We start from the raw sequence: 14,289 nt of genomic DNA, 5'->3' as shown, positions 1-14,289 counted from the left end.
TGCAGCTGCACTGTCGTGACCTGCGTACTCCCACAATCCACCACTAGATGGAGGTGTCAAATATTCACTGGGGAGGTTGCAGTCATGTGGTGGGCAAACCCCTGATCTCAAAAAGGCCATTGGATCGGCTCATTTTTTCAGGTCAGCTGATTCCTTTGTGGAAATCACAGTAAACATAGTAGTTCTGGAGTTTTCTTCCAGAACTACTATAGTCCACTTCTGGACGACTTAGTCCAGTCGTGTCAAAATATCAGTACAATTTATTAAACTCCCCAGCAGTGCAATCCAGTTCATCAGCCTCACCATCCAAGTATGGCATAGTTCCCAAATCTTGCTATCACCCTCAAATTTTAACCACACTTCAAAGCTGTAGTGTGTCTGTGTGTGTTTTGTTTTTTTTCCAGAGATGGTAAATCAGCTGTTCCATCCTGGATGCAGCTCTGTCCACAATTCAATTTTATTATGATTGAAAGCTCAATTACCATCCAAAAACACCACCGCCCCTCCTTTGACAGATGTGGCTGTCTGTAAACCCCATAATAAGTGTCGCATATCCTGGAATAGTCTTCTGAAAGGGTGTTTCCCGGCTGAGAACCTGAGCTCGCATGTCCCCAAAGAGATTTATGGGTGGTGGCAATCTCCGTGGGAGACAGAGCAGACAAGCGCAGTATGATCTGATCACAGAAGGCCAAATCAGTGGGACAGGACAGCAGTTAATACTGAGGAACTGTTTTTGAAGGGTTTGCTTACTTTTGTAAGCATGGTTTTGACATATGTTGCACACGTGTGTAGTGAGGACAGGAATGCACCTCCAACACCATATATTTGAAAGATGGACAGTTTTAAAGTCTTCATCTGTACAGTAGAAGGAGAAGAAGAAGAAAGATGGTGATAAAAAACACATGTGCTGGCAACTGTTTCATTGATCCAAGTGTTTAACAGCAATACAAAGAGGCAGATCTTGCATTATGGATGCTTTCTCCCTCCACTATCCTTCTAGTACTCAGTTTAAAAGAGCAGAGCACACATAAGGAATGTGCTGTGAGTGGCAGAAAGTGGCTGTTGCCCTTCCATATTTGCTTACCATAGTCTAGGGAAGAGCCCTGTGCTACAAACAACATGTCAGAAAAAGAGATGGAAGATCAATGAGGGCTGTGACACAGTGGGAGCTGGCAGAGGCTGTCACACTGTGTGTGTCCTTAAAGCTTTCACTGGAAGAACATCTGTACTGATATATTTGCTTCTATCATCCTGCCTAAATCAGCTTCCTAAAATTACAACTTAAAAGAGAATTTTCTTAAAGTGTATGAAACTTCATTGTTTCATTTTTCATTACATTTTGTTTTTACAGTGCTTGCTATTAGTAAAGGACCTGTGACATAGCTTCACTGTTTTCCTTTTCCTGTATTTGTTTGTCTGTTTTCAAAGGATTAATTGTGTTGATATTGTCATTCATTTTTTTAAAATTTCTTGTAATCCACAACCCTGTGGACTAAAAGCTGATATTATGTAGGCCAAGAGGACATTTGCAATCAAATGAAATGTTGAAATGTAATGTAACCAAGTTAGCTTCCATGCCTTACCTGGTGGCAGAAACTTATCAGTCATTACACTTTATTTAACTATTTCAGCTATTTGTTTATTACTAGCATTTTATCAATCACTGCAAATTTCAGTTGTTTACCATCACTTTTATATATTTCAACCATTACACTCTGCTGTATTTCTTTTTTTAGCTTCTGTATAATATTTAAAATTATGTTTTTAACCGTTACTTTTAACTGACTTTCAACATTATTTGTCTAATGTTATTTAGCCAGTACTTTAGCTTATCTTCTTATCAGGTACATAGTCCAGAGGTGAGGGGATCAATTCAAATATTGATAGTACTGATACCAACCACTGGTACTGGTATTGAATTGATACTAGCGTGATAACATCGATACCTTTTTCTATCTTCTAAGTTCAGTATGTAACCCAATGAACTGTGTTAAAGAAATAATAATAATTATTATTGGAAATTTAAAAAATATACTTCAAAAATGCACTAAAATGTCTGAACCTTCTTGTGTTGACTACTAGGTCTATTTTTTAATAGCCTACAGCACATTCAAACAACAGAGTGTGACCCAAAATGCTTTGGAGACAGACACATTTACATTCCAGGTCTCCAACAAACCCAGTTTCAAAACGCATGAAAATCTAAAAGGTGTGTTTTGTTGTGTGCTGCCTTTATAGGGTAAAAGGATCAATATCAGTACTGATACTGGCCCTTTATTTACTTGGCATTGCATCAATAGCAATTTCTGCAGTATCACAACACTAATATACTCTACTATATAGCAATTTATCCATCATTTTTCTCATTACTTTCGGTCAGCTTGCAGGTGGCGTATCCCTGCTTTATCTATTTTTCCTATTCACACCATTAGTACTACCGGTCAGTGATTCCAACGATTTAGCCATTACTTCAAGCTAGCTGCCAGAACCATTAAGCCAACTTTAAGCTGTTTCAGTCTTTTAACTTTTATTTAACGTTATTACTGAAAATATAATTAAACTTTAGAATACGTCAACAACTTATAAACAATTTAAAAGCAAATGTATGATATACTATACCATTTTAAGCTAATTATTGTAACAGTTTATTCGTGTGTATTTGTAAGCTATTTCAGCTTCTTGTGTATTACATTAAGCTAGTCCAAACAGCTATACTGCTCTGGTACTCTCCATAGCAACAATAGACGACAGGGAGGGGGGAAAAGAAAGAGGTTTTTCACACCGACGTTTATTGAATATGCTCGATGTGTAGCTCTCCCAGCACACCTACGTGACTGAAAGTTGTCCCTGCTCTGTTGCACAGGTGCTCCACATATATCCAGAGCGCTCTCCGCCCTCTCCGCCACCACAAACTGCGCTCATTCGCTCTCTCCAACAGCCCGGATGTAGCGCACAGGACCGCACAGTCCTCCACTTTAGTGATAATAACATGGCGCTGGCAGACACATAACGGTGCCCACCACATTGATAATACCCACACTAACAGGCTAAAATAAGCTACGGGACATGTGAGCTCTTCCACCCCGGGAAAAGCAGGTAAGTGCGGGGCGTTTTATTCGATAGAGCCATTTTGACGGTGTGATTTGGTAAGGGGGAGAAATGTGGCTGTTGATGCTTCTTGCAGGGGGGCAAAAAGCCTCTCTATAAATGCATCTCCGAGGGTTTTGTGTGTCTAGCCCTCTGTCCGTGGGTTTAATGCTTCATAAACAAAGCAGTGTCATTCGGGGCTTGTTCACGTAGCTGCTTACGATGCATCGTGCAGAAATAAATCTGTCATTTTGTAGTGCATGTGTTGTCATGGCTGTCAGGCTCTCTCGAGCGTCGACCGCTGTCCTTGGTATTGAACTGGGTGGGCATCACATCTCTGTATGTTGCAAATAGATTTTGAGGGCCTGTGTAATGCTAATTTCTTAAATTATGTCACTGTTGCTTACCAGAACCACTGCTATCACTGGCTGGAGGTCGAAGAAAGAGAAGGGGGGGAATCGTTGTAATGGATCTGGGGGCTCGCAGTGTGCGTGTATGGTGCTCATTGGCGAGTTTAGCCTAGTAGGCTCTTGTGCTGCTATATTTCTTTATTAGTATTATTATCAGTATTATTATTACCACGACAGCGTCGCTTTTATTGTAGCACTACGGCACATCTTCTCCGGAGTGTGACAGTGATGATGACAGTGCAAGACAGTTTTATTGCACTGCCCGTGTTTTCCTTCTTGCAGCTAGAGTTTGAGTGTGCTCCGGCCAATGTAGGCCAGGTAAGGGCAGGAACAGATGGCTTGTTTTCAAGTTCAGTGTGGCTCTCGGATTAGATGGTGTAGACGAAAATTAAAAGTGGTGGCTAGGCCCTCTGAGCAAGGGTTCCCCTCCTAAGCTCATAATCACCCTAATAGCGACACTCTATAAATAGAGGCAATAATAACATGTTTTCTAATGCAGTCAGGAGGACTGTATTTTATCCCAAAACACGGGATATACGCTGAAGAATGCAGTCTGCAGATTATTTTACTCTGGCAGGGGATATACAAGGACTAATAGCCCAATAGACATAGCTAACAATAAATAACATGATAGGATAGAACAGGATAGGACCAACCAATCATTTATAGAATGATTAATCTTATAAAAGCAAGCCGGACACAAACAATTAGTCAATTAATGGAATAATTCAACCAAAAATGTAATCCACAGCTATTTTATTAATCATTTGAGATCTTTATGCCAGCATAATACCAGATATTTACTGCAATACACATTCCCTGCTTTCCCTGCCTCTGTATGATAACAGAATATGTTTTGGACTTTAAGATTGCAGGTGAGGCAGTACAAGGCATTAGAGGTGAGGTGTGAGAAAATTGTTAAATACTGCAATGAAAACATGACTTGCAAAGCCGTTATCAAAGTCTGCTTAGTAGACGTACAGCTCCCGACTTCCTGCTTTAATAGGTACAGTGCTAGCATAGATACAGCATATAGCAACTCAGCAATGAGAATAAATACATTATTTTAAACATGCTTTTTGCTATACGGGTCACACTTTTGCACGCTGCTCGTGTGAATCAAAGATAACCTTTTGCAATGCATATGTTGCTTTGATAGTTACATCTGTTGACGTCTTAAACATCTGGTATTCACTTACAGTGGCAGGAGAGTACCTTTTAGGGCTAGCCCTACAATGTGTAATAGACACCCTGCCCCACCCCCCACCCACCCATCAAAAGGAAAAAACATTCATGTCTGTATAACAGATTGTGTTAACATAAAATATAACTTGAAGTTATTCTGTAGTAAACTGTGCTGATTAAACTGAGCACTAAACCATGCCACAATATTCTTGTAATAATCGTATTGTTACAAGTGAGTACAGAGGGATTAGTTTACAGTAAAACCATTGGTTATCAATCACAAGATCTGTGTCCGCAGCAAGCAGCAACCTTCGGGGCTGAAGAATGAAGCAGATGCTGAAGTGCCAAAAACTGCAATTCCTCTAGCGACCACTTGAGGCTGACTCCAGAAGAGAGTCAATTTCCACTCACTCGCGTGTTAAAATTGTCAACTTTACACCATCAAGACGCACGTTACAGCTTGATACAGATAGTTTGGCCTATATGTATACTACAACTGTGTCCTCAGAGAATTATTTTATAAGTGAACAATTGGAAACTGGATTGGCACGTGTCAAGATCAAAGACATGAACATGGGCATAGCTCCTAGGTTGCAAAAATTAAGCCAATGTGAAAGTGCACCAGAGTGTGATAGCTGTGTTTGCAAATCAACTTCTGGTCCTGTGAAAGTCTACAGGAAAATGACTTTGCCTTGACTTCTGTAAACACTTTCCTGGTCATACTATGGTAAAAAAATAGGATTATGAAACCAAACGCTCTCTGGCTAATGAGTTATCACTCACAAGGCTTTAGCCATTGTGCATGCGGTTTCAGAGTCAGACTCAAACTTCCTTATTACATCAGATTTCTTAAAACTGAGATGATGATGATGATGGTGGAAACTCTAATCTCGAGGCTTCAAAATGGGACTTTACAAACCATTGGGTGATGTCATTGTAGCTACGTCCAGGCATCACTTAGATTAAAGGGAGTTTGTACACCGGGTGGTGCTTTAGGTACCTTTCAGATGACTGTTTAGTAGAATCATAATATAGTTTGCCATGTTTAACAGCCTGCCCAAAGAGTTTGCCCTTCAGTTTAGTTAAATATGATTCTAGCATTCTATTAGTCAGTTACTTTGCACTCATTAACACGTATTTGTTTCTATGCACTACGCCTGTACTTAATGCAGCTTGTTAACTAAGTTTGGAAGTGTTAGCCGATAACTTCACCGACAAATCCACCGTATAGTCCATATATGCCAACTTCTAGCTCCAACAAACTAACATGGCAACTGTAAAAGTACTGACGATTCAAAATGTAAAGCCCAGAAACCCAGTGGGTGATGTCATGGTTGCTCCATCCATCTTTTATGCAGCCTGTGATCCACAGAAAACTTTTTTTTTTTTGTGCTCTAAGCACCACTGACCTCATTTTCGGTATGCTTCTCTGAAGCACTTGCTGTTGCTAGGTAAAGTGTTGACATCTTAAATCCCACCATATCTAGGTTTTCACTGGAAATGATGTTGACGAGCACAGCGAGATTCCAAGCCTGAGCTTCTTCTTTTTTATAAAATTATGACCACAGTTTATGCACTAACTTCGCTGTCTGATCTTTGAGAACTGTCACTTCTCAGAGTCACAGGATTTACATATAAAACACTACCAGGAGCACTCTAGTAGTGCAGAATTTCAGCAGGGTACAAGTGAGGTCTAACAAATGAATAGTAGAAGTTGATGCAACAAGATGCCAAGATATTTTGACATACGTGGATCTAAATCCAAAAGGATTCCATCTTCTTAATCCTCTTAATTCCCTCTGTTTTTCATTTTACTGCAGGATTTCTTTGTCTCCAAAGTAGAGCTGAAGTAACGCTGATGATATCATTATGTTCTTGAACTTGATAAAAACTCCAAAGCCAAAAACAGATCTGTCCTCTGCGTGAGCATCCTGACCTCCATGTGTGAAATAGTTGTAGTGCACCTTTAAATATCTAATTTTCCACCCCCCTTGTCCCAATCACGCGTCGATGTGAGATTAAGGGTGCTCGTCTTTTAGAGATAATAGGGTGTGTTGCTTTGGATCGGAAGACACTGCGAAGCTGAGTCAATGTGTTGGTTCATGTATGCTTGCTTGCACACTCCCTGGTTATCCACTCTGTAATGTATTCAGTGCCAGCGCTGAGCACAACAGCTTTACATAATGATCAAAGCTTAAGGGATGCCAGAGCATGGCTTCAGCCTTCAGTAATAATAATAATAACCTTTTGAAGTTATCACAATCCCACAACCTCCTTCCCCTCATACTCTGCCTCTGTCTCTCTCACACACACACCCACACACACTTGCACGGACCCACTCGAAGGTCCTCTTCTGTTTAATGTTTCTGGATACAGGGTGAGCATTTAAAAGAGGATAGCGATAATGAACACATGACTAACTATTTTAGTCCCTATGGCTGTGCACTAGACTGCTCTTGCTGTCTATGAGGAGGCAGCTTTCGTTCTTCACACAAACTCACAATTATGTAAGAGTGCAGTGGCGTGGTGGATTGAATAGTGTTGCCAGAAAAAGACAATCTCACACTGCCTTTGCTATGCACACTCAAGTGTGCGTTGGTTGTTGGTGCTGCTTCCTCATTCCTTAAAGCTTGACCTCACGTTTCACCGGCCACAATCTCCATTTCTCTGTCGGTGGCTAAATAGCATTTGAAATTCAAGGGTGGGAATGTGTTATCTGTAATTGAACTGTCTGATTCAGCCTTCTATTTATACGGAAACCTCTTGAAGACTCATTGGCTGTTTTAACAAAGTGTCTGGCAGATTTCTGCTGGTCGATCTTGCTAATCAAGAAGCCGAGTCAGGAAGCAGGCAAACAAGGTCTGCATAGAGACGAGATATGAAGAGAGAGAAGAGAGGACTACAGAGCGGGAGATAGAAGCTGGAATAGATGAAACAATGGAGGAACAAAGATGGGAAGAGGACGAAAGAAGACAGGCCTTGTAACCATAAGTAAGGTGAGACTAGTGTAGAGAGACCCAGAGGTGGTTGTGAAGCAGGAAGTGAGGATAAAAAGACAACACACATGGGTAAATTATTGGAATTAAAAGGGGATTTGATGAAAAAAAGAGTCAAGAATGAAAATCAGGAAAAGGAAAATGAGGCTGAAGGCCCAGTGACTATGCAGTGGGTGAAAATAGCTATTAAAGGAGTATCTGTCTTTCTTTTATCGTCAGGGGTCTCGTGATCCCTTCGGTCTGTCGCTTCTGTTCATTTCAGCTGTGACCGAGCAGTCTGTCTGAATGCCAAACTCATCTTCAGATGTCAGCACTTTTGTCCCAGGTTATTGCATTTTGCTGTTTTGGTCCCAGGATTAAAAAAAGGCTTCCCTTGTGTTTTCTGCATGGCCTGGTATGTCAGTAACAGAATGAGGTGTGTGTGTGTCTGTCTGCAAGAGTGGGAAGACAGAAGGAGAGATTGAGTGTATTTAAGAGACATCCTGACAGAGGAGAGATAACCATGAACAATTGAGAGGGATAGAAAGAAAATGTGTAGGTGATGGTGTGTGTGTGTGTGTGTGGGCTTCATGTTTGTTGCCTTTTAAGGATTAAAGAATTAAGTGATTCCACTGTGCCGTCTCTTTACATGTCACAAATGAAAATAAATGATACAGATGTTTTTGTCATGACTTGTCATGTAATGAAGCCATCCACTTTGCACACAGGGCTGAAATGATGGGTGTCAGTGATATGTTACATTTTCCAATGAGCAACCGAATGTCCGTGCATCCATTCTCTTCCTCTTACCCAAGTCAAGGTCGCAGTGGGTGGAGCCAATCTCAGCTGCCATAGGGCAGTTGGCGGGGTACACCCTGCACAGTCGCCAGTCTGTCACAGGGCTAACACAGAAAAACAGACAACCAATCGCTACAGAGAATTTAGGATCATCAGTTAACCTAACCCCACTGACTGCATGTCTTTGGATTGGTAGTAGTTGGAGTAGCCGGAGACAACGCACACAGACACGGAGAGAACAGGCAAGCTCCACACAGAAATGACCCGGCAAGAAAGGCATGGTGGATTTGAACACCATTTTAACCACCAGGCAACTGCACATGTAAATTCTCACTTGTTGTGGTAATGAATGCAAAATCCACTATTTGGGATTATTTCTGTCTTAAACTAGACAATATGAGCATGCAATCAGGTGAAGGTCTGCAGCCTTTAAATGAAGATGTGATTTTATTTTTATTTTTTTAATGCTCTACTAGCAACATGCTGCTAGTTTAGCTAGCATGGGGCCTGAGGTGGCTTGATAGCTGACAAACTTCTTGTATTAGGAGTAGAGACTTTGTTCTTTGTTATCCAGGACTTAACATCAACCGTACTGTTACAGGTTTTGACAGCACTACACTGAGTATTCATGCATGATAAGAAGCTGTGTCTAGGCTTATTAGCCTGCTTATTAACCGGACTTGCACTGCCCGAGAAATGTAACTACACATCGGGTCTAAATCAAGCTTTAGGGTTAACCCTGACGCCCACACCCCAACCATAACCTTAACTCTACTGTTCTCCTCTCTAGCTCAAGGAATGCCACCACCTTCTAGTGCTGATTGTGTCTTACAAGTTGATCAACTTGTCCAGAAGCAAGCAACTATGGACGCCATATATTCACTCAGTTGCCCAACCCTATGGACATGCATATAATCTGCTGGTATCTATCATTTAGAAACAAACCGTGAAAAGGATGCACGCCATGAATCTAAACTACTGTGCTGACGCTCATAAAGCTGTGTAATTTCTTTGTCCTGAACCCACACACACACATACATGCGTACACACATAGACACACAAAGAAAGAGTTAACCTAGATACTCACATAGCATTACAAGTAGAAGGAAGACAGTCAAACATAACCTACATCCTCTACAGTTTTCTCAGTCTAACTTGTCTGCGCTCATTGAGCCTGTTCTACTTCTTTCCCAATTTGTCTCTTGTCCAAAGCTGGAAAGGCCTGACTGGCATTGTGCTGATAGTGTGTGTGTGTGTGTGTGTGTGTGTTGATGGGGTTAAGGCATCAGAGGGCACTGTAGAAGAGGCCAAGTGAAGCTTGAATACCCAGCGATGCCCTCAGGCTGCATGAATGCTGCATCTGCCTCTACTGCTGCCCAGCACAGAGCTCTGTCACCCACCCTCCAGGCTTAGGGACTTGCACTATTTCTGTGGATGTGTGCGGGCGTGTGTCTGTGTTAACATGCTTCAGCTTTCCTGTCGGCCGAATTGGTTGATACTGCATTGTTCAAGTGTGCTGCTGAGGCCTAACTCTTTTACAGAACTGCGTGTTTAAAAGTATTGTCTCCGTCTGAGTGTGTGTGGGGGTATGTACCAGTGAAGCGCTGTAAGCCTGAGGTCAGTTTAATCACTGTTAAAGTGATACCTGTTTAGAATGACTGGACTTGAGGAGCCAATTGCTGCCTGCTGCCTTCACCCAAAGTACTTTTTAAAAACTGTGCTTTATGATCGTGAATAGGCAAGATTTTCCTCACATCTTGTCACTTGATTTTATATATATTGAATAAGGAAAAGCCCATTGTTGCCCTTTTCCCTTCTGGGATAGTTCACATGCAACATTTTAAAGTGATTTTTTCATCATTGGTGTTGTATGGTAGCATATATTCGTCGTACTTTTAGGTCACCAGCAACAGTCTCGATGTATTTGTGATCTTGCTCTGATCAACAGAGCAAATAAGCACCTCATGATGCTAAAACATTTCTTCTAAGGACTTTGTTCCAGAAATCATCAAAATCAAATTAATCTGAAATTGCATTTTCAGCCTTTACAGGCAGATCGAAGCGACAAACGGCTTCGTACTGGGAGTTACGCTGCAGTTTCAAATCCAGTTTCACTACATTGTTACAAGCCCAATTAAAAACTGAAGGTAGCAAAGCAAACCATCACAAAAACAACCTGCAGCAGCAGCAGCAGTGGTGGCAGCAGCAGTTGGTCTTATCCACTCTTAAATGCCGTTGGCAATCATTTGCATGCTTTGTCTTTGAGATCTCTCTATAATTACTTACTTCTTTTGTTACTCCTGGCAGTCTTTTCAAGCTATCTGGAATACTGGGGGCTTGCAGATGCGTCCCAGACTTCTACAAAGCATGTTGACTGTGCCGTAGCACCTCGTTTCATTTGAAGTGTAAAACAGGCCTTTTGCTCAGTTCCTTGGCCAAACGCAGCACAGCGACAAAGACTATGAGAACCATCACTTGGCTGAAATTTATGATGTTGTTGTTGGATGGTTGTCATAGTTTATGATGTTTCAATATAGACAGATAGGCAGCTAAGTTATTACATGGAGCTCCCAAGTTTTTTCTGCATATTTGTAGCACCGGTTTAGGAACGAAACAGCGAGTTATGTCTCTCCTCTGGGTGTATTGTGACGGATCTTTGACTTTGAAATGGTAGTGCAACTGTAGACACACTCATCTGATTTCATCCTACTCAGTGATCACAGAGGAATAAGGAAGGAAGGGAAAAGGAAGACGTGAAGGGAAGAAACAGAAAAAGTATCCTGAAGGGATCCTCGGAGTCGCTCAGTGCTCTCCATCAAGTTGCCAGTCAGTATAGCTTTCATAACAGTTGCGAGCAAGCTCTCGCTGTTTTGTTCTGTGATTTGAGATCAGTCAGGTGGAATTTCATCAAAGCAGACTTGAATAAGGACATTCATTATGGCTCAGCTTGATTCATTACCATCGCCCAGCTCCCACACCCCCATGGGGGGACTTCAAAAGAAACGGAGAGGTTGAAGATGCAGGCTTCTATCGCATCGAGGCTTACATCATAGCATACTGTATCCACCATCTGGGACACAATTATTAGACGATGTGTAAAAGTGGCTCGATTTGACCGTTGTGCGCTTGAACCAATTCAATCAAACCAGTTTGTATTACAGTTAATGAATGTAATGGCAACAGATACATGTTGTGTTCAAAGGCTGAAGCTAAAGCCAGATGATGTCACGTACAGGGTGATGGAAAGAAACGGCACTGTCCTTGTGTTGCAGTAGAAAAGAGTTAGTAGGAAGGGCTGAAACGAAAGGTTGAAATGCATTGCAGCTTAAGAAACACTAGTTAACAGAGAAATGCTACAACAGCACAGAAAACACAATGGAAGCTGAATATACAATGTAATTGAAACAGGGAAAACAAACCCACAAAGCTCACCAAAAATCCAACTCTAATACCCTCAAGGTAACAAGCTAACAAGCTAACAGTAAAAGGCTAATAGCAAGCATGTATCTACAGTGTTACATGGATCACACGATTAAAACGCACCTTACCTTACATCTTTTTCTCCGTCGTGTCTTTTGCCTGAATGATGAAATAATTGCTTGAAAATTAAATGTGTCTCTGTTCTGTCCTATTATGTCTCCCTTAAAAACAGTTTCTCTGTGTTTTGTGTGCTTTTCCTGCGATTTTCTGTTTACTGGTGTTTTCTTAAGTTGCGGTGCATTTGAACTCTCAGGGCCCCCGTAGACACTGGATTAAACAATAAAAAGATAAATGAGTAAATATATTTATATTCTCTTAGGTGGTTTTATATTCCTTCATTAATTTGCTTGGTTATTGATTTATTGTGGATGCTTTTAATTCTAGCATCCAAGGAAAGAGACTTTTATTAAGAGGAGCACCAGATGGGTTTGGCAAACCCAACGATATCTCAGATACCGAGTTTGGTGGACTGCTGTGCAAAGAGCAGCAAGGCCAGTGTTAACAAGGCCTAAACTCTGATAGCAGTTGGGAAACTCACACTACACAGTGGATGTGCTTGACCGGGTGTTTGCTTGACCGGGTGTTTGCTTGACCGGGTGTTTGCTTGACTGGGTGTTTCAACGATTGGCTTTAGGAATGGGTCAGAAGGATTAACGATTGTTAATGTTCAACTTCAAACCATAGTTGGTCAAAGCCATTGCTAGATCTGGATGGTGACATAACATACATCTCCTATTGACAAACAGCTGCTCAGAATCCCATTTGTTCTGACCAAACAAGTAAAATCCATTCAGTCAGCGTTACAGAAGACGAATAGCATCCTGTTGTTAAGATAATTATACAGAATAGATTACGCTCTGATTGGGCATGCTCAATTGACAATGATTTATATTAGGTAAGACAGTCCAATCTATCCTAGCATTTGGTTTGTGGCTCTATAAAAATTGACTCCATTCCATTCCCAGAGTCAGTTTGGTCAGATTGTGCAATTGAAAACACAAACAGACATGTTTAATGAACTGTGTTAAAGAAGTATCAGTACTGGTATTGTGGTTAGACGATACAGTGGCTTGTGGGGATCTTTTGCTTTTTGTTGTTTAAATTCTGAACTCCTTTGACTGTAAAGAATGTTGTTTCCAACCCTTCACCAGTCAAAAGCAGCAATCTGGACCTAAATTTAGCACTGCTTGGAAACTTGACCATCACACAGATTAGCATCGGAGATGGGATGTCTTAACACGGCCTTCAGCTGGGAAACAACGCAACTTCGGGCATAAAAAAGGCGGTAGTTAAAGAGAAATCTTTTTTGTATATGTGTGTGTATATCTGTGGGTTTGTCAGTAGGTATACTGCTAGTGAATACTGCATGAAAGTATACATAGACACTTGAGATCACATATTGTTTGCATGTATATGTACTTGCATGCTTATCACTTTACTGGGCAGATACACACACACACACACAGACACACAAGCACGTCCTTTAAGGCGGGCGGCTAATGACGTAGTGTAAGACAGAGAACACAGATGCACTAGCTGAATAGATTAAAGCATTCATCCAGTGACGCAGCTGTGCTCTCTTTGATGCCTGGGCATGAAACTGCAGGAAATGGCAACAAAAGAGGGATGCAGTCTTAGCTGATATTAAAAAAAAAAAGAGATCCACTCTGAAGCGTACAGCAATAGCATGCTAACACACTCTGTCCCTCTCTCTCTGTCTGTCTTACAGTCAGCATCAGCCATATTGGCATATTGGCATATTGGCAAATAACATGACATTTACCTTTGGCAGTAGCTAAATGTTTAAAGACGTGAGTGTGATGAAGCGTTCAAAGGCTTTAATCAGTGGTTTCTTTTAATCATCATCTATTTGTTTTCCTGACACAGAATAATCAAAGAGGACTAAAATATCAGTACCAGCTTCGGCGATCAGTCAGATTGTTATTTTAAATATTGGTGTTGGTCAAAATTTCACAGTGTGCACAAGGAAGCAGCTAGCCTGCAACCACGTGCATTTGGGCTGAGGTTTTTTTTTTCAGTTTGTAGCTGGGTGAAATGTTGCTGTGTGTTAATCTACGGAGAGACAAATTGCACAGCATATAGACTTATTAGCTGTATTCCATGGGGGTTTGTTGTGCGCCTGCTTGCAGGACTTTTATTTTGGAGGAGCTCCAACATCCTCGCATGGTTGTGGTTATAACACATTCACAACCCTGCCAGAGCGGCACTACGTGAGCAAGCCGCAGGCTTCATTTAAACTCCCGGTGTGTTTAGAAAGACCACTCCTTAAGTCGACCGTGAGACGCAGGAAGAAGCGGAGGAGAAAGTCGTACGCCGCTGAAATATAAATGGGT

At 41.4% G+C, this 14,289-nt stretch overlaps 1 protein-coding gene across 1 annotated transcript in view; it reads left to right on the top strand.

The window, feature by feature from the left end:
• The first annotated feature begins 2,824 nt into the window (after positions 1–2,824).
• pak5 (p21 protein (Cdc42/Rac)-activated kinase 5) overlaps positions 2,825–14,289 on the top strand; it is an 89,376-nt gene continuing 77,911 nt past the window's right edge. Inside the window, exon 1 of the mRNA XM_040016983.1 lies at positions 2,825–3,096. The gene's annotated coding sequence lies outside the window, so the exon portion shown is untranslated. The remainder of the gene's footprint in view (positions 3,097–14,289) is intronic.

Source organism: Simochromis diagramma, unplaced genomic scaffold (genome assembly GCF_900408965.1).
Source record: "Simochromis diagramma unplaced genomic scaffold, fSimDia1.1 OVJJ01000802.1, whole genome shotgun sequence".
NCBI lineage: Eukaryota > Metazoa > Chordata > Actinopteri > Cichliformes > Cichlidae > Simochromis > Simochromis diagramma.
The sequence above is the reverse complement of the archived record's forward strand: the minus strand, read 5'-3'. Positions and strand labels throughout refer to the sequence as shown.